The 24908-nt window shown below is 47.6% G+C and overlaps 15 non-coding genes across 15 annotated transcripts; all 15 read left to right on the forward strand.

Annotated features, from left to right (window-relative positions):
* Window positions 1-1032: 1032 nt before the first annotated feature.
* Window positions 1033-1113, forward strand: LOC135230281 (small nucleolar RNA SNORD115). The gene has a single exon (XR_010320926.1). It is a non-coding gene; the product is annotated as a small nucleolar RNA SNORD115 (small nucleolar RNA).
* Window positions 1114-2713: 1600 nt separating this feature from the next.
* Window positions 2714-2791, forward strand: LOC135230293 (small nucleolar RNA SNORD115). The gene has a single exon (XR_010320938.1). It is a non-coding gene; the product is annotated as a small nucleolar RNA SNORD115 (small nucleolar RNA).
* Window positions 2792-4410: 1619 nt separating this feature from the next.
* On the forward strand, window positions 4411-4491 carry LOC135230282 (small nucleolar RNA SNORD115). The gene has a single exon (XR_010320927.1). It is a non-coding gene; the product is annotated as a small nucleolar RNA SNORD115 (small nucleolar RNA).
* A 1600-nt stretch (window positions 4492-6091) lies between these two features.
* On the forward strand, window positions 6092-6169 carry LOC135230294 (small nucleolar RNA SNORD115). Its single transcript, XR_010320939.1, has one exon. It is a non-coding gene; the product is annotated as a small nucleolar RNA SNORD115 (small nucleolar RNA).
* Window positions 6170-7788: 1619 nt separating this feature from the next.
* Window positions 7789-7869, forward strand: LOC135230283 (small nucleolar RNA SNORD115). Its single transcript, XR_010320928.1, has one exon. It is a non-coding gene; the product is annotated as a small nucleolar RNA SNORD115 (small nucleolar RNA).
* A 1600-nt stretch (window positions 7870-9469) lies between these two features.
* Window positions 9470-9547, forward strand: LOC111748005 (small nucleolar RNA SNORD115). The gene has a single exon (XR_002783948.2). It is a non-coding gene; the product is annotated as a small nucleolar RNA SNORD115 (small nucleolar RNA).
* A 1619-nt stretch (window positions 9548-11166) lies between these two features.
* On the forward strand, window positions 11167-11247 carry LOC135230284 (small nucleolar RNA SNORD115). The gene has a single exon (XR_010320929.1). It is a non-coding gene; the product is annotated as a small nucleolar RNA SNORD115 (small nucleolar RNA).
* A 1600-nt stretch (window positions 11248-12847) lies between these two features.
* On the forward strand, window positions 12848-12925 carry LOC111748006 (small nucleolar RNA SNORD115). Its single transcript, XR_002783949.2, has one exon. It is a non-coding gene; the product is annotated as a small nucleolar RNA SNORD115 (small nucleolar RNA).
* Window positions 12926-14544: 1619 nt separating this feature from the next.
* Window positions 14545-14625, forward strand: LOC135230285 (small nucleolar RNA SNORD115). Its single transcript, XR_010320930.1, has one exon. It is a non-coding gene; the product is annotated as a small nucleolar RNA SNORD115 (small nucleolar RNA).
* Window positions 14626-16225: 1600 nt separating this feature from the next.
* On the forward strand, window positions 16226-16303 carry LOC111747961 (small nucleolar RNA SNORD115). Its single transcript, XR_002783905.2, has one exon. It is a non-coding gene; the product is annotated as a small nucleolar RNA SNORD115 (small nucleolar RNA).
* Window positions 16304-17922: 1619 nt separating this feature from the next.
* On the forward strand, window positions 17923-18003 carry LOC135230286 (small nucleolar RNA SNORD115). Its single transcript, XR_010320931.1, has one exon. It is a non-coding gene; the product is annotated as a small nucleolar RNA SNORD115 (small nucleolar RNA).
* A 1600-nt stretch (window positions 18004-19603) lies between these two features.
* On the forward strand, window positions 19604-19681 carry LOC135230297 (small nucleolar RNA SNORD115). The gene has a single exon (XR_010320941.1). It is a non-coding gene; the product is annotated as a small nucleolar RNA SNORD115 (small nucleolar RNA).
* Window positions 19682-21300: 1619 nt separating this feature from the next.
* On the forward strand, window positions 21301-21381 carry LOC135230287 (small nucleolar RNA SNORD115). Its single transcript, XR_010320932.1, has one exon. It is a non-coding gene; the product is annotated as a small nucleolar RNA SNORD115 (small nucleolar RNA).
* A 1600-nt stretch (window positions 21382-22981) lies between these two features.
* Window positions 22982-23059, forward strand: LOC135230298 (small nucleolar RNA SNORD115). Its single transcript, XR_010320942.1, has one exon. It is a non-coding gene; the product is annotated as a small nucleolar RNA SNORD115 (small nucleolar RNA).
* Window positions 23060-24678: 1619 nt separating this feature from the next.
* Window positions 24679-24759, forward strand: LOC135230290 (small nucleolar RNA SNORD115). The gene has a single exon (XR_010320935.1). It is a non-coding gene; the product is annotated as a small nucleolar RNA SNORD115 (small nucleolar RNA).
* Window positions 24760-24908: the final 149 nt, after the last annotated feature.

Genomic DNA, 24908 nt, shown 5'->3' on the forward strand with positions numbered 1-24908 from the left:
ACTTTTCCCAGGAATCTTGAAATTGGATGGGAGCTTCCGTAGTCTGATAGCTGGCTCCAGCTTTCAAGTGAAGGTAGCTGCACAGATACCTGCGTAGAAAATCTAAAGTCAGGGTCTATGCCACGTGTGAGGAGGACACGAGGGTCGTGAGCAGTTTCAGGTTCATGCCACAGGAAGTCATGTTTCCTTGGAGCTGAAGACAGTGAATGCAGGTGTAAATGCTGCCTTGCACGAGTGCAAAGATCACTGTTCCTACACAGTTCATTGGAATCCCGTAGAGTTTCCATAAGACTCCTGCTCTGTTTGTGCCAAGAGATCTTCTGATGGTTGATAAACAGGAGGAGATATGTTCCCTGTGTTACCGTTCTTTGGGAAAGAGGTGGCCGGGTCTGTGTCTCTGCATGGCACAAGGGTGAAATCAAACTCCGGAAATTCGTAGGAGAAGTTTTGGGCAAATTCCTGAAGTAAGCACTCTTCCGAGTGTCCCACAGCTCGTTTGAAGATCCCCAGTTTGGGGAACCCTTGGGTGTAATTTCCTGAGAGTGCTCGTGCACGGGACAGTGCCTGTGGACACAGATTTGGCTTCCTTGTTACATGGGCCAGGGCTGATCAAAATGAAAAGCCTCTCCTTGCCTGGGACCTCCTGAGTTTTTTTACTACAGTCTAAGACCTCTATGCCATGTCCTGATCTGGCACAAGTCTTCCTTTCTGTCAAGGGTGAGCAGTCTCCCTAATGGGTTAGAAGTGCGTGTCTTGATGTTGTCCATATTTTTGAGTACATGTGGGAAAAAACTTAGCTATTAGACCATGGATGTCTCTCGTCCGATGTCTGACTTACTTCCTTGTCCTTCCTAAAAGGATTGCAAGGTCCAAGCCTGTTTTCCCGCTTTCGTGAGGGTCAAGCTACTCCCCAGGAACCTGGAAGAGGATGTGCGAACATTCTCATCCTGCATGATTCCGGGCTGGATGGAAGATGTCTGTGGTAAGGAACTTGAGGACTCAGGTGATTTTTCCTGGGGATTGATATGTCTCGGGTCAATGATGACACCTCCACTTCTCTGGAAGAGAAATGATGACATTAAAATCACGCTCAATAGGATCACGCTGAGGCCCAGAGGGAAACTGCTTTTCCCCAATCTTAATGATCTCCCTTAGAATGGAGCCCGTTTTGATTCCTTTTACGTCCAGCACGTGATCCAAAACTCCTCACTGACCGATTTTTGTCAAGCTGATTCCTTGGCTCCTTTCCTCTTTTTCTCTGACTTAGAAAGACCTACTCCCAAGAGATTCACCACAGGAAGAACACAAGGTGAGTGAATGATGGCAGTTTTACCTTGTCCCTGCTGATACTTGGACAAGTGAAAATGGAGCCCAAAAGGCAGTCGGGTTTTGTGGAGAAGCTGAGACGCGTGCCCTGCTTTTAGCTTGACCTGACCGATTGAATAAGTGGCGGTGATATGCACGGGTGGAGTGTTAGGAAGTACAGGAACCTGGAAGAATTTCCACTTGAGGAATTTTTGATCATCCGGTGCCCAGCCTGGTATGTCTACGGAATTGAGAGAATGCACAGCGAGACAAATGTGCTTTTCTCATATATTTTCCGCTTGGGAATGGCTAGGAGCTCTACTGGAGAAACCGGACATACTTGCCATAGTTGAAAGCCTGTGTCAGTTGCGACTGGACGATTAGGATCTGCAGGGTATCTTTCCCACAAATCCTGGCATTGGATGAACAGTCGAGTAGTCTGATACCTCACTGTCGCTATCAAGAAAAGGTAACAGCACAAATATCTGAGTCAAAAAACTAATGTCAGGTTCGATGGCACTTGGTAAACGCGATGCGCGCGTCATGACTAGTTTCAGGTACGTGCCACAGGAAGTCACGATCGGCTAACACTCTAGTCAGGAAATGCAGGCATAACTGCTGCCTTCCACATGCGGAAAGAGCACTTTCTGCACAGTTCTTTGGAATCTCATATTCTATAGAACTGCTTTTCTGTATGCCCCACAGGATCCTGTGGTGGTTGATATACAGGGGGAGATGTTCTCCCTCTATAGGGATTATTCAGGCCTGAGGTAGATTGGATTGTGTCTCTACATGGCTCAGTGGTGAAATCAAAGTGTTGGAGGACTGTGGAAATTTCTCGAAGTGTTGGCCCAATTCTTGGAAAGTAATTCATTTCCAAATGTCCTTCCAGCTGATTTGAAGATTCCCAGTTACTTGGGACTCTTGGGTGCCATTTCCCGGGAGTCCAATACGTTGGACAGTGCCCCTGGACGCATATTTTGCTGCCTTCAAGACACCAGTCAGGGTTACTCGATTGCAAAGGCTCCTTTTGCCTGTTTCCTCCTAAGAATTTGTACTACATCCAGGCACGATTCTCACCTTGTGTCAAGGGTCAACAGTCTCCCCAGTGGGCTGTAAATGAGTGTCTTGATTTTGTGCATATGTTTGCGAATATCTGGGAGAAAGCATAGCCATAGGGAAATGAGCTTCTCTCCTGTGATCTTTGTCTTACTGATTTGCCCTTTTCCAAGGGATAGTGAGGTCGATGTCTGTTGTCCTGCTTTCATGGGGGTCAAGCCAACTCCCCTGGAAACTGGAAGACGATGTGTGAATTCTCTCACCCAGTGTCATTCCTCAGTGGAAGAAAGACATTTGTGGTAAGCATCTTCAGGTCTCAGGGGATTTTTCCTGGGGAGAGATATGGCTCGGGTCACTGATGACATAACCTGTCTCGAAGAGAGATGATGACCTAAAAATCATGCTCAGTGGGTTTATGCTGAGGCCCTGCGAGACACTCCTTTGCCCCTGCCTTATAGATCTTCTTTAGAGCAGACCCCCATTTTCATTCCTTTCACCTGCACCAAGTGATCCAAAACACCTGGGTGGCTGATTTTTGTCAGGCTGATTCCTTGGCTCTTTTCCTCTTTTTGTGTCATTTAGAAAGACCTGCTTCCATGAAACTCACCGTGGCGAGGTCACAAGGTGAGGGAATTACCGTGATTTTCCCTGGCCCCATCTGACACTTGGACAAGTGAGGATGCAGCCCAAAAGGCAGTAGAGGTTGTTGACAAAGCTGAGGCATGTCCCCTGGTGTTTGCTTGACCTTGCCTGGTTGACTAAGTGGCAGTGATGTGCGTGGGTGGATACGTAGGAATCTGAGGATCCTGAAAAATGTGAGCTTGAGTCGTCTCCGATAGCCGGGGTCCACGTCCGATACGTCCTAGGGAATTGGGAGAAATGCACAACGAGAAGAATGTATTTTCCCAAGATATTTATGGGAGGTGAATGGCTCAGAGCTCTACGGGAGACTGGTCAACTTGCCATATTGAAAGCGTTTGTCAGTTTCAGCTGGCTTCTCAGGATCTGCAGGGCACTTTTCCCAGGAATCTTGAAATTGGATGGGAGCTTCCGTAGTCTGATAGCTGGCTCCAGCTTTCAAGTGAAGGTAGCTGCACAGATACCTGCGTAGAAAATCTAAAGTCAGGGTCTATGCCACGTGTGAGGAGGACACGAGGGTCGTGAGCAGTTTCAGGTTCATGCCACAGGAAGTCATGTTTCCTTGGAGCTGAAGACAGTGAATGCAGGTGTAAATGCTGCCTTGCACGAGTGCAAAGATCACTGTTCCTACACAGTTCATTGGAATCCCGTAGAGTTTCCATAAGACTCCTGCTCTGTTTGTGCCAAGAGATCTTCTGATGGTTGATAAACAGGAGGAGATATGTTCCCTGTGTTACCGTTCTTTGGGAAAGAGGTGGCCGGGTCTGTGTCTCTGCATGGCACAAGGGTGAAATCAAACTCCGGAAATTCGTAGGAGAAGTTTTGGGCAAATTCCTGAAGTAAGCACTCTTCCGAGTGTCCCACAGCTCGTTTGAAGATCCCCAGTTTGGGGAACCCTTGGGTGTAATTTCCTGAGAGTGCTCGTGCACGGGACAGTGCCTGTGGACACAGATTTGGCTTCCTTGTTACATGGGCCAGGGCTGATCAAAATGAAAAGCCTCTCCTTGCCTGGGACCTCCTGAGTTTTTTTACTACAGTCTAAGACCTCTATGCCATGTCCTGATCTGGCACAAGTCTTCCTTTCTGTCAAGGGTGAGCAGTCTCCCTAATGGGTTAGAAGTGCGTGTCTTGATGTTGTCCATATTTTTGAGTACATGTGGGAAAAAACTTAGCTATTAGACCATGGATGTCTCTCGTCCGATGTCTGACTTACTTCCTTGTCCTTCCTAAAAGGATTGCAAGGTCCAAGCCTGTTTTCCCGCTTTCGTGAGGGTCAAGCTACTCCCCAGGAACCTGGAAGAGGATGTGCGAACATTCTCATCCTGCATGATTCCGGGCTGGATGGAAGATGTCTGTGGTAAGGAACTTGAGGACTCAGGTGATTTTTCCTGGGGATTGATATGTCTCGGGTCAATGATGACACCTCCACTTCTCTGGAAGAGAAATGATGACATTAAAATCACGCTCAATAGGATCACGCTGAGGCCCAGAGGGAAACTGCTTTTCCCCAATCTTAATGATCTCCCTTAGAATGGAGCCCGTTTTGATTCCTTTTACGTCCAGCACGTGATCCAAAACTCCTCACTGACCGATTTTTGTCAAGCTGATTCCTTGGCTCCTTTCCTCTTTTTCTCTGACTTAGAAAGACCTACTCCCAAGAGATTCACCACAGGAAGAACACAAGGTGAGTGAATGATGGCAGTTTTACCTTGTCCCTGCTGATACTTGGACAAGTGAAAATGGAGCCCAAAAGGCAGTCGGGTTTTGTGGAGAAGCTGAGACGCGTGCCCTGCTTTTAGCTTGACCTGACCGATTGAATAAGTGGCGGTGATATGCACGGGTGGAGTGTTAGGAAGTACAGGAACCTGGAAGAATTTCCACTTGAGGAATTTTTGATCATCCGGTGCCCAGCCTGGTATGTCTACGGAATTGAGAGAATGCACAGCGAGACAAATGTGCTTTTCTCATATATTTTCCGCTTGGGAATGGCTAGGAGCTCTACTGGAGAAACCGGACATACTTGCCATAGTTGAAAGCCTGTGTCAGTTGCGACTGGACGATTAGGATCTGCAGGGTATCTTTCCCACAAATCCTGGCATTGGATGAACAGTCGAGTAGTCTGATACCTCACTGTCGCTATCAAGAAAAGGTAACAGCACAAATATCTGAGTCAAAAAACTAATGTCAGGTTCGATGGCACTTGGTAAACGCGATGCGCGCGTCATGACTAGTTTCAGGTACGTGCCACAGGAAGTCACGATCGGCTAACACTCTAGTCAGGAAATGCAGGCATAACTGCTGCCTTCCACATGCGGAAAGAGCACTTTCTGCACAGTTCTTTGGAATCTCATATTCTATAGAACTGCTTTTCTGTATGCCCCACAGGATCCTGTGGTGGTTGATATACAGGGGGAGATGTTCTCCCTCTATAGGGATTATTCAGGCCTGAGGTAGATTGGATTGTGTCTCTACATGGCTCAGTGGTGAAATCAAAGTGTTGGAGGACTGTGGAAATTTCTCGAAGTGTTGGCCCAATTCTTGGAAAGTAATTCATTTCCAAATGTCCTTCCAGCTGATTTGAAGATTCCCAGTTACTTGGGACTCTTGGGTGCCATTTCCCGGGAGTCCAATACGTTGGACAGTGCCCCTGGACGCATATTTTGCTGCCTTCAAGACACCAGTCAGGGTTACTCGATTGCAAAGGCTCCTTTTGCCTGTTTCCTCCTAAGAATTTGTACTACATCCAGGCACGATTCTCACCTTGTGTCAAGGGTCAACAGTCTCCCCAGTGGGCTGTAAATGAGTGTCTTGATTTTGTGCATATGTTTGCGAATATCTGGGAGAAAGCATAGCCATAGGGAAATGAGCTTCTCTCCTGTGATCTTTGTCTTACTGATTTGCCCTTTTCCAAGGGATAGTGAGGTCGATGTCTGTTGTCCTGCTTTCATGGGGGTCAAGCCAACTCCCCTGGAAACTGGAAGACGATGTGTGAATTCTCTCACCCAGTGTCATTCCTCAGTGGAAGAAAGACATTTGTGGTAAGCATCTTCAGGTCTCAGGGGATTTTTCCTGGGGAGAGATATGGCTCGGGTCACTGATGACATAACCTGTCTCGAAGAGAGATGATGACCTAAAAATCATGCTCAGTGGGTTTATGCTGAGGCCCTGCGAGACACTCCTTTGCCCCTGCCTTATAGATCTTCTTTAGAGCAGACCCCCATTTTCATTCCTTTCACCTGCACCAAGTGATCCAAAACACCTGGGTGGCTGATTTTTGTCAGGCTGATTCCTTGGCTCTTTTCCTCTTTTTGTGTCATTTAGAAAGACCTGCTTCCATGAAACTCACCGTGGCGAGGTCACAAGGTGAGGGAATTACCGTGATTTTCCCTGGCCCCATCTGACACTTGGACAAGTGAGGATGCAGCCCAAAAGGCAGTAGAGGTTGTTGACAAAGCTGAGGCATGTCCCCTGGTGTTTGCTTGACCTTGCCTGGTTGACTAAGTGGCAGTGATGTGCGTGGGTGGATACGTAGGAATCTGAGGATCCTGAAAAATGTGAGCTTGAGTCGTCTCCGATAGCCGGGGTCCACGTCCGATACGTCCTAGGGAATTGGGAGAAATGCACAACGAGAAGAATGTATTTTCCCAAGATATTTATGGGAGGTGAATGGCTCAGAGCTCTACGGGAGACTGGTCAACTTGCCATATTGAAAGCGTTTGTCAGTTTCAGCTGGCTTCTCAGGATCTGCAGGGCACTTTTCCCAGGAATCTTGAAATTGGATGGGAGCTTCCGTAGTCTGATAGCTGGCTCCAGCTTTCAAGTGAAGGTAGCTGCACAGATACCTGCGTAGAAAATCTAAAGTCAGGGTCTATGCCACGTGTGAGGAGGACACGAGGGTCGTGAGCAGTTTCAGGTTCATGCCACAGGAAGTCATGTTTCCTTGGAGCTGAAGACAGTGAATGCAGGTGTAAATGCTGCCTTGCACGAGTGCAAAGATCACTGTTCCTACACAGTTCATTGGAATCCCGTAGAGTTTCCATAAGACTCCTGCTCTGTTTGTGCCAAGAGATCTTCTGATGGTTGATAAACAGGAGGAGATATGTTCCCTGTGTTACCGTTCTTTGGGAAAGAGGTGGCCGGGTCTGTGTCTCTGCATGGCACAAGGGTGAAATCAAACTCCGGAAATTCGTAGGAGAAGTTTTGGGCAAATTCCTGAAGTAAGCACTCTTCCGAGTGTCCCACAGCTCGTTTGAAGATCCCCAGTTTGGGGAACCCTTGGGTGTAATTTCCTGAGAGTGCTCGTGCACGGGACAGTGCCTGTGGACACAGATTTGGCTTCCTTGTTACATGGGCCAGGGCTGATCAAAATGAAAAGCCTCTCCTTGCCTGGGACCTCCTGAGTTTTTTTACTACAGTCTAAGACCTCTATGCCATGTCCTGATCTGGCACAAGTCTTCCTTTCTGTCAAGGGTGAGCAGTCTCCCTAATGGGTTAGAAGTGCGTGTCTTGATGTTGTCCATATTTTTGAGTACATGTGGGAAAAAACTTAGCTATTAGACCATGGATGTCTCTCGTCCGATGTCTGACTTACTTCCTTGTCCTTCCTAAAAGGATTGCAAGGTCCAAGCCTGTTTTCCCGCTTTCGTGAGGGTCAAGCTACTCCCCAGGAACCTGGAAGAGGATGTGCGAACATTCTCATCCTGCATGATTCCGGGCTGGATGGAAGATGTCTGTGGTAAGGAACTTGAGGACTCAGGTGATTTTTCCTGGGGATTGATATGTCTCGGGTCAATGATGACACCTCCACTTCTCTGGAAGAGAAATGATGACATTAAAATCACGCTCAATAGGATCACGCTGAGGCCCAGAGGGAAACTGCTTTTCCCCAATCTTAATGATCTCCCTTAGAATGGAGCCCGTTTTGATTCCTTTTACGTCCAGCACGTGATCCAAAACTCCTCACTGACCGATTTTTGTCAAGCTGATTCCTTGGCTCCTTTCCTCTTTTTCTCTGACTTAGAAAGACCTACTCCCAAGAGATTCACCACAGGAAGAACACAAGGTGAGTGAATGATGGCAGTTTTACCTTGTCCCTGCTGATACTTGGACAAGTGAAAATGGAGCCCAAAAGGCAGTCGGGTTTTGTGGAGAAGCTGAGACGCGTGCCCTGCTTTTAGCTTGACCTGACCGATTGAATAAGTGGCGGTGATATGCACGGGTGGAGTGTTAGGAAGTACAGGAACCTGGAAGAATTTCCACTTGAGGAATTTTTGATCATCCGGTGCCCAGCCTGGTATGTCTACGGAATTGAGAGAATGCACAGCGAGACAAATGTGCTTTTCTCATATATTTTCCGCTTGGGAATGGCTAGGAGCTCTACTGGAGAAACCGGACATACTTGCCATAGTTGAAAGCCTGTGTCAGTTGCGACTGGACGATTAGGATCTGCAGGGTATCTTTCCCACAAATCCTGGCATTGGATGAACAGTCGAGTAGTCTGATACCTCACTGTCGCTATCAAGAAAAGGTAACAGCACAAATATCTGAGTCAAAAAACTAATGTCAGGTTCGATGGCACTTGGTAAACGCGATGCGCGCGTCATGACTAGTTTCAGGTACGTGCCACAGGAAGTCACGATCGGCTAACACTCTAGTCAGGAAATGCAGGCATAACTGCTGCCTTCCACATGCGGAAAGAGCACTTTCTGCACAGTTCTTTGGAATCTCATATTCTATAGAACTGCTTTTCTGTATGCCCCACAGGATCCTGTGGTGGTTGATATACAGGGGGAGATGTTCTCCCTCTATAGGGATTATTCAGGCCTGAGGTAGATTGGATTGTGTCTCTACATGGCTCAGTGGTGAAATCAAAGTGTTGGAGGACTGTGGAAATTTCTCGAAGTGTTGGCCCAATTCTTGGAAAGTAATTCATTTCCAAATGTCCTTCCAGCTGATTTGAAGATTCCCAGTTACTTGGGACTCTTGGGTGCCATTTCCCGGGAGTCCAATACGTTGGACAGTGCCCCTGGACGCATATTTTGCTGCCTTCAAGACACCAGTCAGGGTTACTCGATTGCAAAGGCTCCTTTTGCCTGTTTCCTCCTAAGAATTTGTACTACATCCAGGCACGATTCTCACCTTGTGTCAAGGGTCAACAGTCTCCCCAGTGGGCTGTAAATGAGTGTCTTGATTTTGTGCATATGTTTGCGAATATCTGGGAGAAAGCATAGCCATAGGGAAATGAGCTTCTCTCCTGTGATCTTTGTCTTACTGATTTGCCCTTTTCCAAGGGATAGTGAGGTCGATGTCTGTTGTCCTGCTTTCATGGGGGTCAAGCCAACTCCCCTGGAAACTGGAAGACGATGTGTGAATTCTCTCACCCAGTGTCATTCCTCAGTGGAAGAAAGACATTTGTGGTAAGCATCTTCAGGTCTCAGGGGATTTTTCCTGGGGAGAGATATGGCTCGGGTCACTGATGACATAACCTGTCTCGAAGAGAGATGATGACCTAAAAATCATGCTCAGTGGGTTTATGCTGAGGCCCTGCGAGACACTCCTTTGCCCCTGCCTTATAGATCTTCTTTAGAGCAGACCCCCATTTTCATTCCTTTCACCTGCACCAAGTGATCCAAAACACCTGGGTGGCTGATTTTTGTCAGGCTGATTCCTTGGCTCTTTTCCTCTTTTTGTGTCATTTAGAAAGACCTGCTTCCATGAAACTCACCGTGGCGAGGTCACAAGGTGAGGGAATTACCGTGATTTTCCCTGGCCCCATCTGACACTTGGACAAGTGAGGATGCAGCCCAAAAGGCAGTAGAGGTTGTTGACAAAGCTGAGGCATGTCCCCTGGTGTTTGCTTGACCTTGCCTGGTTGACTAAGTGGCAGTGATGTGCGTGGGTGGATACGTAGGAATCTGAGGATCCTGAAAAATGTGAGCTTGAGTCGTCTCCGATAGCCGGGGTCCACGTCCGATACGTCCTAGGGAATTGGGAGAAATGCACAACGAGAAGAATGTATTTTCCCAAGATATTTATGGGAGGTGAATGGCTCAGAGCTCTACGGGAGACTGGTCAACTTGCCATATTGAAAGCGTTTGTCAGTTTCAGCTGGCTTCTCAGGATCTGCAGGGCACTTTTCCCAGGAATCTTGAAATTGGATGGGAGCTTCCGTAGTCTGATAGCTGGCTCCAGCTTTCAAGTGAAGGTAGCTGCACAGATACCTGCGTAGAAAATCTAAAGTCAGGGTCTATGCCACGTGTGAGGAGGACACGAGGGTCGTGAGCAGTTTCAGGTTCATGCCACAGGAAGTCATGTTTCCTTGGAGCTGAAGACAGTGAATGCAGGTGTAAATGCTGCCTTGCACGAGTGCAAAGATCACTGTTCCTACACAGTTCATTGGAATCCCGTAGAGTTTCCATAAGACTCCTGCTCTGTTTGTGCCAAGAGATCTTCTGATGGTTGATAAACAGGAGGAGATATGTTCCCTGTGTTACCGTTCTTTGGGAAAGAGGTGGCCGGGTCTGTGTCTCTGCATGGCACAAGGGTGAAATCAAACTCCGGAAATTCGTAGGAGAAGTTTTGGGCAAATTCCTGAAGTAAGCACTCTTCCGAGTGTCCCACAGCTCGTTTGAAGATCCCCAGTTTGGGGAACCCTTGGGTGTAATTTCCTGAGAGTGCTCGTGCACGGGACAGTGCCTGTGGACACAGATTTGGCTTCCTTGTTACATGGGCCAGGGCTGATCAAAATGAAAAGCCTCTCCTTGCCTGGGACCTCCTGAGTTTTTTTACTACAGTCTAAGACCTCTATGCCATGTCCTGATCTGGCACAAGTCTTCCTTTCTGTCAAGGGTGAGCAGTCTCCCTAATGGGTTAGAAGTGCGTGTCTTGATGTTGTCCATATTTTTGAGTACATGTGGGAAAAAACTTAGCTATTAGACCATGGATGTCTCTCGTCCGATGTCTGACTTACTTCCTTGTCCTTCCTAAAAGGATTGCAAGGTCCAAGCCTGTTTTCCCGCTTTCGTGAGGGTCAAGCTACTCCCCAGGAACCTGGAAGAGGATGTGCGAACATTCTCATCCTGCATGATTCCGGGCTGGATGGAAGATGTCTGTGGTAAGGAACTTGAGGACTCAGGTGATTTTTCCTGGGGATTGATATGTCTCGGGTCAATGATGACACCTCCACTTCTCTGGAAGAGAAATGATGACATTAAAATCACGCTCAATAGGATCACGCTGAGGCCCAGAGGGAAACTGCTTTTCCCCAATCTTAATGATCTCCCTTAGAATGGAGCCCGTTTTGATTCCTTTTACGTCCAGCACGTGATCCAAAACTCCTCACTGACCGATTTTTGTCAAGCTGATTCCTTGGCTCCTTTCCTCTTTTTCTCTGACTTAGAAAGACCTACTCCCAAGAGATTCACCACAGGAAGAACACAAGGTGAGTGAATGATGGCAGTTTTACCTTGTCCCTGCTGATACTTGGACAAGTGAAAATGGAGCCCAAAAGGCAGTCGGGTTTTGTGGAGAAGCTGAGACGCGTGCCCTGCTTTTAGCTTGACCTGACCGATTGAATAAGTGGCGGTGATATGCACGGGTGGAGTGTTAGGAAGTACAGGAACCTGGAAGAATTTCCACTTGAGGAATTTTTGATCATCCGGTGCCCAGCCTGGTATGTCTACGGAATTGAGAGAATGCACAGCGAGACAAATGTGCTTTTCTCATATATTTTCCGCTTGGGAATGGCTAGGAGCTCTACTGGAGAAACCGGACATACTTGCCATAGTTGAAAGCCTGTGTCAGTTGCGACTGGACGATTAGGATCTGCAGGGTATCTTTCCCACAAATCCTGGCATTGGATGAACAGTCGAGTAGTCTGATACCTCACTGTCGCTATCAAGAAAAGGTAACAGCACAAATATCTGAGTCAAAAAACTAATGTCAGGTTCGATGGCACTTGGTAAACGCGATGCGCGCGTCATGACTAGTTTCAGGTACGTGCCACAGGAAGTCACGATCGGCTAACACTCTAGTCAGGAAATGCAGGCATAACTGCTGCCTTCCACATGCGGAAAGAGCACTTTCTGCACAGTTCTTTGGAATCTCATATTCTATAGAACTGCTTTTCTGTATGCCCCACAGGATCCTGTGGTGGTTGATATACAGGGGGAGATGTTCTCCCTCTATAGGGATTATTCAGGCCTGAGGTAGATTGGATTGTGTCTCTACATGGCTCAGTGGTGAAATCAAAGTGTTGGAGGACTGTGGAAATTTCTCGAAGTGTTGGCCCAATTCTTGGAAAGTAATTCATTTCCAAATGTCCTTCCAGCTGATTTGAAGATTCCCAGTTACTTGGGACTCTTGGGTGCCATTTCCCGGGAGTCCAATACGTTGGACAGTGCCCCTGGACGCATATTTTGCTGCCTTCAAGACACCAGTCAGGGTTACTCGATTGCAAAGGCTCCTTTTGCCTGTTTCCTCCTAAGAATTTGTACTACATCCAGGCACGATTCTCACCTTGTGTCAAGGGTCAACAGTCTCCCCAGTGGGCTGTAAATGAGTGTCTTGATTTTGTGCATATGTTTGCGAATATCTGGGAGAAAGCATAGCCATAGGGAAATGAGCTTCTCTCCTGTGATCTTTGTCTTACTGATTTGCCCTTTTCCAAGGGATAGTGAGGTCGATGTCTGTTGTCCTGCTTTCATGGGGGTCAAGCCAACTCCCCTGGAAACTGGAAGACGATGTGTGAATTCTCTCACCCAGTGTCATTCCTCAGTGGAAGAAAGACATTTGTGGTAAGCATCTTCAGGTCTCAGGGGATTTTTCCTGGGGAGAGATATGGCTCGGGTCACTGATGACATAACCTGTCTCGAAGAGAGATGATGACCTAAAAATCATGCTCAGTGGGTTTATGCTGAGGCCCTGCGAGACACTCCTTTGCCCCTGCCTTATAGATCTTCTTTAGAGCAGACCCCCATTTTCATTCCTTTCACCTGCACCAAGTGATCCAAAACACCTGGGTGGCTGATTTTTGTCAGGCTGATTCCTTGGCTCTTTTCCTCTTTTTGTGTCATTTAGAAAGACCTGCTTCCATGAAACTCACCGTGGCGAGGTCACAAGGTGAGGGAATTACCGTGATTTTCCCTGGCCCCATCTGACACTTGGACAAGTGAGGATGCAGCCCAAAAGGCAGTAGAGGTTGTTGACAAAGCTGAGGCATGTCCCCTGGTGTTTGCTTGACCTTGCCTGGTTGACTAAGTGGCAGTGATGTGCGTGGGTGGATACGTAGGAATCTGAGGATCCTGAAAAATGTGAGCTTGAGTCGTCTCCGATAGCCGGGGTCCACGTCCGATACGTCCTAGGGAATTGGGAGAAATGCACAACGAGAAGAATGTATTTTCCCAAGATATTTATGGGAGGTGAATGGCTCAGAGCTCTACGGGAGACTGGTCAACTTGCCATATTGAAAGCGTTTGTCAGTTTCAGCTGGCTTCTCAGGATCTGCAGGGCACTTTTCCCAGGAATCTTGAAATTGGATGGGAGCTTCCGTAGTCTGATAGCTGGCTCCAGCTTTCAAGTGAAGGTAGCTGCACAGATACCTGCGTAGAAAATCTAAAGTCAGGGTCTATGCCACGTGTGAGGAGGACACGAGGGTCGTGAGCAGTTTCAGGTTCATGCCACAGGAAGTCATGTTTCCTTGGAGCTGAAGACAGTGAATGCAGGTGTAAATGCTGCCTTGCACGAGTGCAAAGATCACTGTTCCTACACAGTTCATTGGAATCCCGTAGAGTTTCCATAAGACTCCTGCTCTGTTTGTGCCAAGAGATCTTCTGATGGTTGATAAACAGGAGGAGATATGTTCCCTGTGTTACCGTTCTTTGGGAAAGAGGTGGCCGGGTCTGTGTCTCTGCATGGCACAAGGGTGAAATCAAACTCCGGAAATTCGTAGGAGAAGTTTTGGGCAAATTCCTGAAGTAAGCACTCTTCCGAGTGTCCCACAGCTCGTTTGAAGATCCCCAGTTTGGGGAACCCTTGGGTGTAATTTCCTGAGAGTGCTCGTGCACGGGACAGTGCCTGTGGACACAGATTTGGCTTCCTTGTTACATGGGCCAGGGCTGATCAAAATGAAAAGCCTCTCCTTGCCTGGGACCTCCTGAGTTTTTTTACTACAGTCTAAGACCTCTATGCCATGTCCTGATCTGGCACAAGTCTTCCTTTCTGTCAAGGGTGAGCAGTCTCCCTAATGGGTTAGAAGTGCGTGTCTTGATGTTGTCCATATTTTTGAGTACATGTGGGAAAAAACTTAGCTATTAGACCATGGATGTCTCTCGTCCGATGTCTGACTTACTTCCTTGTCCTTCCTAAAAGGATTGCAAGGTCCAAGCCTGTTTTCCCGCTTTCGTGAGGGTCAAGCTACTCCCCAGGAACCTGGAAGAGGATGTGCGAACATTCTCATCCTGCATGATTCCGGGCTGGATGGAAGATGTCTGTGGTAAGGAACTTGAGGACTCAGGTGATTTTTCCTGGGGATTGATATGTCTCGGGTCAATGATGACACCTCCACTTCTCTGGAAGAGAAATGATGACATTAAAATCACGCTCAATAGGATCACGCTGAGGCCCAGAGGGAAACTGCTTTTCCCCAATCTTAATGATCTCCCTTAGAATGGAGCCCGTTTTGATTCCTTTTACGTCCAGCACGTGATCCAAAACTCCTCACTGACCGATTTTTGTCAAGCTGATTCCTTGGCTCCTTTCCTCTTTTTCTCTGACTTAGAAAGACCTACTCCCAAGAGATTCACCACAGGAAGAACACAAGGTGAGTGAATGATGGCAGTTTTACCTTGTCCCTGCTGATACTTGGACAAGTGAAAATGGAGCCCAAAAGGCAGTCGGGTTTTGTGGAGAAGCTGAGACGCGTGCCCTGCTTTTAGCTTGACCTGACCGATTGAATAAGTGGCGGTGATATGCACGGGTGGAGTGTTAGGAAGTACAGGAACCTGGAAGAATTTCCACTTGAGGAATTTTTGATCATCCGGTGCCCAGCCTGGTATGTCTACGGAATTGAGAGAATGCACAGCGAGACAAATGTGCTTTTCTCATATATTTTCCGCTTGGGAATGGCTAGGAGCTCTACTGGAGAAACCGGACATACTTGCCATAGTTGAAAGCCTGTGTCAGTTGCGACTGGACGATTAGGATCTGCAGGGTATCTTTCCCACAAATCCTGGCATTGGATGAACAGTCGAGTAGTCTGATACCTCACTGTCGCTATCAAGAAAAGGTAACAGCACAAATATCTGAGTCAAAAAACTAATGTCAGGTTCGATGGCACTTGGTAAACGCGATGCGCGCGTCATGACTAGTTTCAGGTACGTGCCACAGGAAGTCACGATCGGCTAACACTCTAGTCAGGAAATGCAGGCATAACTGCTGCCTTCCACATGCGGAAAGAGCACTTTCTGCACAGTTCTTTGGAATCTCATATTCTATAGAACTGCTTTTCTGTATGCCCCACAGGATCCTGTGGTGGTTGATATACAGGGGGAGATGTTCTCCCTCTATAGGGATTATTCAGGCCTGAGGTAGATTGGATTGTGTCTCTACATGGCTCAGTGGTGAAATCAAAGTGTTGGAGGACTGTGGAAATTTCTCGAAGTGTTGGCCCAATTCTTGGAAAGTAATTCATTTCCAAATGTCCTTCCAGCTGATTTGAAGATTCCCAGTTACTTGGGACTCTTGGGTGCCATTTCCCGGGAGTCCAATACGTTGGACAGTGCCCCTGGACGCATATTTTGCTGCCTTCAAGACACCAGTCAGGGTTACTCGATTGCAAAGGCTCCTTTTGCCTGTTTCCTCCTAAGAATTTGTACTACATCCAGGCACGATTCTCACCTTGTGTCAAGGGTCAACAGTCTCCCCAGTGGGCTGTAAATGAGTGTCTTGATTTTGTGCATATGTTTGCGAATATCTGGGAGAAAGCATAGCCATAGGGAAATGAGCTTCTCTCCTGTGATCTTTGTCTTACTGATTTGCCCTTTTCCAAGGGATAGTGAGGTCGATGTCTGTTGTCCTGCTTTCATGGGGGTCAAGCCAACTCCCCTGGAAACTGGAAGATGATGTGTGAATTCTCTCACCCAGTGTCATTCCTCAGTGGAAGAAAGACATTTGTGGTAAGCATCTTCAGGTCTCAGGGGATTTTTCCTGGGGAGAGATATGGCTCGGGTCACTGATGACATAACCTGTCTCGAAGAGAGATGATGACCTAAAAATCATGCTCAGTGGGTTTATGCTGAGGCCCTGCGAGACACTCCTTTGCCCCTGCCTTATAGATCTTCTTTAGAGCAGACCCCCATTTTCATTCCTTTCACCTGCACCAAGTGATCCAAAACACCTGGGTGGCTGATTTTTGTCAGGCTGATTCCTTGGCTCTTTTCCTCTTTTTGTGTCATTTAGAAAGACCTGCTTCCATGAAACTCACCGTGGCGAGGTCACAAGGTGAGGGAATTACCGTGATTTTCCCTGGCCCCATCTGACACTTGGACAAGTGAGGATGCAGCCCAAAAGGCAGTAGAGGTTGTTGACAAAGCTGAGGCATGTCCCCTGGTGTTTGCTTGACCTTGCCTGGTTGACTAAGTGGCAGTGATGTGCGTGGGTGGATACGTAGGAATCTGAGGATCCTGAAAAATGTGAGCTTGAGTCGTCTCCGATAGCCGGGGTCCACGTCCGATACGTCCTAGGGAATTGGGAGAAATGCACAACGAGAAGAATGTATTTTCCCAAGATATTTATGGGAGGTGAATGGCTCAGAGCTCTACGGGAGACTGGTCAACTTGCCATATTGAAAGCGTTTGTCAGTTTCAGCTGGCTTCTCAGGATCTGCAGGGCACTTTTCCCAGGAATCTTGAAATTGGATGGGAGCTTCCGTAGTCTGATAGCTGGCTCCAGCTTTCAAGTGAAGGTAGCTGCACAGATACCTGCGTAGAAAATCTAAAGTCAGGGTCTATGCCACGTGTGAGGAGGACACGAGGGTCGTGAGCAGTTTCAGGTTCATGCCACAGGAAGTCATGTTTCCTTGGAGCTGAAGACAGTGAATGCAGGTGTAAATGCTGCCTTGCACGAGTGCAAAGATCACTGTTCCTACACAGTTCATTGGAATCCCGTAGAGTTTCCATAAGACTCCTGCTCTGTTTGTGCCAAGAGATCTTCTGATGGTTGATAAACAGGAGGAGATATGTTCCCTGTGTTACCGTTCTTTGGGAAAGAGGTGGCCGGGTCTGTGTCTCTGCATGGCACAAGGGTGAAATCAAACTCCGGAAATTCGTAGGAGAAGTTTTGGGCAAATTCCTGAAGTAAGCACTCTTCCGAGTGTCCCACAGCTCGTTTGAAGATCCCCAGTTTGGGGAACCCTTGGGTGTAATTTCCTGAGAGTGCTCGTGCACGGGACAGTGCCTGTGGACACAGATTTGGCTTCCTTGTTACATGGGCCAGGGCTGATCAAAATGAAAAGCCTCTCCTTGCCTGGGACCTCCTGAGTTTTTTTACTACAGTCTAAGACCTCTATGCCATGTCCTGATCTGGCACAAGTCTTCCTTTCTGTCAAGGGTGAGCAGTCTCCCTAATGGGTTAGAAGTGCGTGTCTTGATGTTGTCCATATTTTTGAGTACATGTGGGAAAAAACTTAGCTATTAGACCATGGATGTCTCTCGTCCGATGTCTGACTTACTTCCTTGTCCTTCCTAAAAGGATTGCAAGGTCCAAGCCTGTTTTCCCGCTTTCGTGAGGGTCAAGCTACTCCCCAGGAACCTGGAAGAGGATGTGCGAACATTCTCATCCTGCATGATTCCGGGCTGGATGGAAGATGTCTGTGGTAAGGAACTTGAGGACTCAGGTGATTTTTCCTGGGGATTGATATGTCTCGGGTCAATGATGACACCTCCACTTCTCTGGAAGAGAAATGATGACATTAAAATCACGCTCAATAGGATCACGCTGAGGCCCAGAGGGAAACTGCTTTTCCCCAATCTTAATGATCTCCCTTAGAATGGAGCCCGTTTTGATTCCTTTTACGTCCAGCACGTGATCCAAAACTCCTCACTGACCGATTTTTGTCAAGCTGATTCCTTGGCTCCTTTCCTCTTTTTCTCTGACTTAGAAAGACCTACTCCCAAGAGATTCACCACAGGAAGAACACAAGGTGAGTGAATGATGGCAGTTTTACCTTGTCCCTGCTGATACTTGGACAAGTGAAAATGGAGCCCAAAAGGCAGTCGGGTTTTGTGGAGAAGCTGAGACGCGTGCCCTGCTTTTAGCTTGACCTGACCGATTGAATAAGTGGCGGTGATATGCACGGGTGGAGTGTTAGGAAGTACAGGAACCTGGAAGAATTTCCACTTGAGGAATTTTTGATCATCCGGTGCCCAGCCTGGTATGTCTACGGAATTGAGAGAATGCACAGCGAGACAAATGTGCTTTTCTCATATATTTTCCGCTTGGGAATGGCTAGGAGCTCTACTGGAGAAACCGGACATACTTGCCATAGTTGAAAGCCTGTGTCAGTTGCGACTGGACGATTAGGATCTGCAGGGTATCTTTCCCACAAATCCTGGCATTGGATGAACAGTCGAGTAGTCTGATACCTCACTGTCGCTATCAAGAAAAGGTAACAGCACAAATATCTGAGTCAAAAAACTAATGTCAGGTTCGATGGCACTTGGTAAACGCGATGCGCGCGTCATGACTAGTTTCAGGTACGTGCCACAGGAAGTCACGATCGGCTAACACTCTAGTCAGGAAATGCAGGCATAACTGCTGCCTTCCACATGCGGAAAGAGCACTTTCTGCACAGTTCTTTGGAATCTCATATTCTATAGAACTGCTTTTCTGTATGCCCCACAGGATCCTGTGGTGGTTGATATACAGGGGGAGATGTTCTCCCTCTATAGGGATTATTCAGGCCTGAGGTAGATTGGATTGTGTCTCTACATGGCTCAGTGGTGAAATCAAAGTGTTGGAGGACTGTGGAAATTTCTCGAAGTGTTGGCCCAATTCTTGGAAAGTAATTCATTTCCAAATGTCCTTCCAGCTGATTTGAAGATTCCCAGTTACTTGGGACTCTTGGGTGCCATTTCCCGGGAGTCCAATACGTTGGACAGTGCCCCTGGACGCATATTTTGCTGCCTTCAAGACACCAGTCAGGGTTACTCGATTGCAAAGGCTCCTTTTGCCTGTTTCCTCCTAAGAATTTGTACTACATCCAGGCACGATTCTCACCTTGTGTCAAGGGTCAACAGTCTCCCCAGTGGGCTGTAAATGAGTGTCTTGATTTTGTGCATATGTTTGCGAATATCTGGGAGAAAGCATAGCCATAGGGAAATGAGCTTCTCTCCTGTGATCTTTGTCTTACTGATTTGCCCTTTTCCAAGGGATAGTGAGGTCGATGTCTGTTGTCCTGCTTTCATGGGGGTCAAGCCAACTCCCCTGGAAACTGGAAGACGATGTGTGAATTCTCTCACCCAGTGTCATTCCTCAGTGGAAGAAAGACATTTGTGGTAAGCATCTTCAGGTCTCAGGGGATTTTTCCTGGGGAGAGATATGGCTCGGGTCACTGATGACATAACCTGTCTCGAAGAGAGATGATGACCTAAAAATCATGCTCAGTGGGTTTATGCTGAGGCCCTGCGAGACACTCCTTTGCCCCTGCCTTATAGATCTTCTTTAGAGCAGACCCCCATTTTCATTCCTTTCACCTGCACCAAGTGATCCAAAACACCTGGGTGGCTGATTTTTGTCAGGCTGATTCCTTGGCTCTTTTCCTCTTTTTGTGTCATTTAGAAAGACCTGCTTCCATGAAACTCACCGTGGCGAGGTCACAAGGTGAGGGAATTACCGTGATTTTCCCTGGCCCCATCTGACACTTGGACAAGTGAGGATGCAGCCCAAAAGGCAGTAGAGGTTGTTGACAAAGCTGAGGCATGTCCCCTGGTGTTTGCTTGACCTTGCCTGGTTGACTAAGTGGCAGTGATGTGCGTGGGTGGATACGTAGGAATCTGAGGATCCTGAAAAATGTGAGCTTGAGTCGTCTCCGATAGCCGGGGTCCACGTCCGATACGTCCTAGGGAATTGGGAGAAATGCACAACGAGAAGAATGTATTTTCCCAAGATATTTATGGGAGGTGAATGGCTCAGAGCTCTACGGGAGACTGGTCAACTTGCCATATTGAAAGCGTTTGTCAGTTTCAGCTGGCTTCTCAGGATCTGCAGGGCACTTTTCCCAGGAATCTTGAAATTGGATGGGAGCTTCCGTAGTCTGATAGCTGGCTCCAGCTTTCAAGTGAAGGTAGCTGCACAGATACCTGCGTAGAAAATCTAAAGTCAGGGTCTATGCCACGTGTGAGGAGGACACGAGGGTCGTGAGCAGTTTCAGGTTCATGCCACAGGAAGTCATGTTTCCTTGGAGCTGAAGACAGTGAATGCAGGTGTAAATGCTGCCTTGCACGAGTGCAAAGATCACTGTTCCTACACAGTTCATTGGAATCCCGTAGAGTTTCCATAAGACTCCTGCTCTGTTTGTGCCAAGAGATCTTCTGATGGTTGATAAACAGGAGGAGATATGTTCCCTGTGTTACCGTTCTTTGGGAAAGAGGTGGCCGGGTCTGTGTCTCTGCATGGCACAAGGGTGAAATCAAACTCCGGAAATTCGTAGGAGAAGTTTTGGGCAAATTCCTGAAGTAAGCACTCTTCCGAGTGTCCCACAGCTCGTTTGAAGATCCCCAGTTTGGGGAACCCTTGGGTGTAATTTCCTGAGAGTGCTCGTGCACGGGACAGTGCCTGTGGACACAGATTTGGCTTCCTTGTTACATGGGCCAGGGCTGATCAAAATGAAAAGCCTCTCCTTGCCTGGGACCTCCTGAGTTTTTTTACTACAGTCTAAGACCTCTATGCCATGTCCTGATCTGGCACAAGTCTTCCTTTCTGTCAAGGGTGAGCAGTCTCCCTAATGGGTTAGAAGTGCGTGTCTTGATGTTGTCCATATTTTTGAGTACATGTGGGAAAAAACTTAGCTATTAGACCATGGATGTCTCTCGTCCGATGTCTGACTTACTTCCTTGTCCTTCCTAAAAGGATTGCAAGGTCCAAGCCTGTTTTCCCGCTTTCGTGAGGGTCAAGCTACTCCCCAGGAACCTGGAAGAGGATGTGCGAACATTCTCATCCTGCATGATTCCGGGCTGGATGGAAGATGTCTGTGGTAAGGAACTTGAGGACTCAGGTGATTTTTCCTGGGGATTGATATGTCTCGGGTCAATGATGACACCTCCACTTCTCTGGAAGAGAAATGATGACATTAAAATCACGCTCAATAGGATCACGCTGAGGCCCAGAGGGAAACTGCTTTTCCCCAATCTTAATGATCTCCCTTAGAATGGAGCCCGTTTTGATTCCTTTTACGTCCAGCACGTGATCCAAAACTCCTCACTGACCGATTTTTGTCAAGCTGATTCCTTGGCTCCTTTCCTCTTTTTCTCTGACTTAGAAAGACCTACTCCCAAGAGATTCACCACAGGAAGAACACAAGGTGAGTGAATGATGGCAGTTTTACCTTGTCCCTGCTGATACTTGGACAAGTGAAAATGGAGCCCAAAAGGCAGTCGGGTTTTGTGGAGAAGCTGAGACGCGTGCCCTGCTTTTAGCTTGACCTGACCGATTGAATAAGTGGCGGTGATATGCACGGGTGGAGTGTTAGGAAGTACAGGAACCTGGAAGAATTTCCACTTGAGGAATTTTTGATCATCCGGTGCCCAGCCTGGTATGTCTACGGAATTGAGAGAATGCACAGCGAGACAAATGTGCTTTTCTCATATATTTTCCGCTTGGGAATGGCTAGGAGCTCTACTGGAGAAACCGGACATACTTGCCATAGTTGAAAGCCTGTGTCAGTTGCGACTGGACGATTAGGATCTGCAGGGTATCTTTCCCACAAATCCTGGCATTGGATGAACAGTCGAGTAGTCTGATACCTCACTGTCGCTATCAAGAAAAGGTAACAGCACAAATATCTGAGTCAAAAAACTAATGTCAGGTTCGATGGCACTTGGTAAACGCGATGCGCGCGTCATGACTAGTTTCAGGTACGTGCCACAGGAAGTCACGATCGGCTAACACTCTAGTCAGGAAATGCAGGCATAACTGCTGCCTTCCACATGCGGAAAGAGCACTTTCTGCACAGTTCTTTGGAATCTCATATTCTATAGAACTGCTTTTCTGTATGCCCCACAGGATCCTGTGGTGGTTGATATACAGGGGGAGATGTTCTCCCTCTATAGGGATTATTCAGGCCTGAGGTAGATTGGATTGTGTCTCTACATGGCTCAGTGGTGAAATCAAAGTGTTGGAGGACTGTGGAAATTTCTCGAAGTGTTGGCCCAATTCTTGGAAAGTAATTCATTTCCAAATGTCCTTCCAGCTGATTTGAAGATTCCCAGTTACTTGGGACTCTTGGGTGCCATTTCCCGGGAGTCCAATACGTTGGACAGTGCCCCTGGACGCATATTTTGCTGCCTTCAAGACACCAGTCAGGGTTACTCGATTGCAAAGGCTCCTTTTGCCTGTTTCCTCCTAAGAATTTGTACTACATCCAGGCACGATTCTCACCTTGTGTCAAGGGTCAACAGTCTCCCCAGTGGGCTGTAAATGAGTGTCTTGATTTTGTGCATATGTTTGCGAATATCTGGGAGAAAGCATAGCCATAGGGAAATGAGCTTCTCTCCTGTGATCTTTGTCTTACTGATTTGCCCTTTTCCAAGGGATAGTGAGGTCGATGTCTGTTGTCCTGCTTTCATGGGGTCAAGCCAACTCCCCTGGAAACTGGAAGACGATGTGTGAATTCTCTCACCCAGTGTCATTCCTCAGTGGGAAGAAAGACATTTGTGGTAAGCATCTTCAGGTCTCAGGGGATTTTTCCTGGGGAGAGATATGGCTCGGGTCACTGATGACATAACCTGTCTCGAAGAGAGATGATGACCTAAAAATCATGCTCAGTGGGTTTATGCTGAGGCCCTGCGAGACACTCCTTTGCCCCTGCCTTATAGATCTTCTTTAGAGCAGACCCCCATTTTCATTCCTTTCACCTGCACCAAGTGATCCAAAACACCTGGGTGGCTGATTTTTGTCAGGCTGATTCCTTGGCTCTTTTCCTCTTTTTGTGTCATTTAGAAAGACCTGCTTCCATGAAACTCACCGTGGCGAGGTCACAAGGTGAGGGAATTACCGTGATTTTCCCTGGCCCCATCTGACACTTGGACAAGTGAGGATGCAGCCCAAAAGGCAGTAGAGGTTGTTGACAAAGCTGAGGCATGTCCCCTGGTGTTTGCTTGACCTTGCCTGGTTGACTAAGTGGCAGTGATGTGCGTGGGTGGATACGTAGGAATCTGAGGATCCTGAAAAATGTGAGCTTGAGTCGTCTCCGATAGCCGGGGTCCACGTCCGATACGTCCTAGGGAATTGGGAGAAATGCACAACGAGAAGAATGTATTTTCCCAAGATATTTATGGGAGGTGAATGGCTCAGAGCTCTACGGGAGACTGGTCAACTTGCCATATTGAAAGCGTTTGTCAGTTTCAGCTGGCTTCTCAGGATCTGCAGGGCACTTTTCCCAGGAATCTTGAAATTGGATGGGAGCTTCCGTAGTCTGATAGCTGGCTCCAGCTTTCAAGTGAAGGTAGCTGCACAGATACCTGCGTAGAAAATCTAAAGTCAGGGTCTATGCCACGTGTGAGGAGGACACGAGGGTCGTGAGCAGTTTCAGGTTCATGCCACAGGAAGTCATGTTTCCTTGGAGCTGAAGACAGTGAATGCAGGTGTAAATGCTGCCTTGCACGAGTGCAAAGATCACTGTTCCTACACAGTTCATTGGAATCCCGTAGAGTTTCCATAAGACTCCTGCTCTGTTTGTGCCAAGAGATCTTCTGATGGTTGATAAACAGGAGGAGATATGTTCCCTGTGTTACCGTTCTTTGGGAAAGAGGTGGCCGGGTCTGTGTCTCTGCATGGCACAAGGGTGAAATCAAACTCCGGAAATTCGTAGGAGAAGTTTTGGGCAAATTCCTGAAGTAAGCACTCTTCCGAGTGTCCCACAGCTCGTTTGAAGATCCCCAGTTTGGGGAACCCTTGGGTGTAATTTCCTGAGAGTGCTCGTGCACGGGACAGTGCCTGTGGACACAGATTTGGCTTCCTTGTTACATGGGCCAGGGCTGATCAAAATGAAAAGCCTCTCCTTCCCTGGGACCTCCTGAGTTTTTTTACTACAGTCTAAGACCTCTATGCCATGTCCTGATCTGGCACAAGTCTTCCTTTCTGTCAAGGGTGAGCAGTCTCCCTAATGGGTTAGAAGTGCGTGTCTTGATGTTGTCCATATTTTTGAGTACATGTGGGAAAAAACTTAGCTATTAGACCATGGATGTCTCTCGTCCGATGTCTGACTTACTTCCTTGTCCTTCCTAAAAGGATTGCAAGGTCCAAGCCTGTTTTCCCGCTTTCGTGAGGGTCAAGCTACTCCCCAGGAACCTGGAAGAGGATGTGCGAACATTCTCATCCTGCATGATTCCGGGCTGGATGGAAGATGTCTGTGGTAAGGAACTTGAGGACTCAGGTGATTTTTCCTGGGGATTGATATGTCTCGGGTCAATGATGACACCTCCACTTCTCTGGAAGTGAAATGATGACATTAAAATCACGCTCAATAGGATCACGCTGAGGCCCAGAGGGAAACTGCTTTTCCCCAATCTTAATGATCTCCCTTAGAATGGAGCCCGTTTTGATTCCTTTTACGTCCAGCACGTGATCCAAAACTCCTCACTGACCGATTTTTGTCAAGCTGATTCCTTGGCTCCTAATACTATCTCTCTATG

The sequence above is a fragment of the Loxodonta africana genome, unplaced genomic scaffold (assembly GCF_030014295.1).
Source record: "Loxodonta africana isolate mLoxAfr1 unplaced genomic scaffold, mLoxAfr1.hap2 scaffold_99, whole genome shotgun sequence".
Classification (NCBI taxonomy): Eukaryota; Metazoa; Chordata; class Mammalia; order Proboscidea; family Elephantidae; genus Loxodonta; species Loxodonta africana.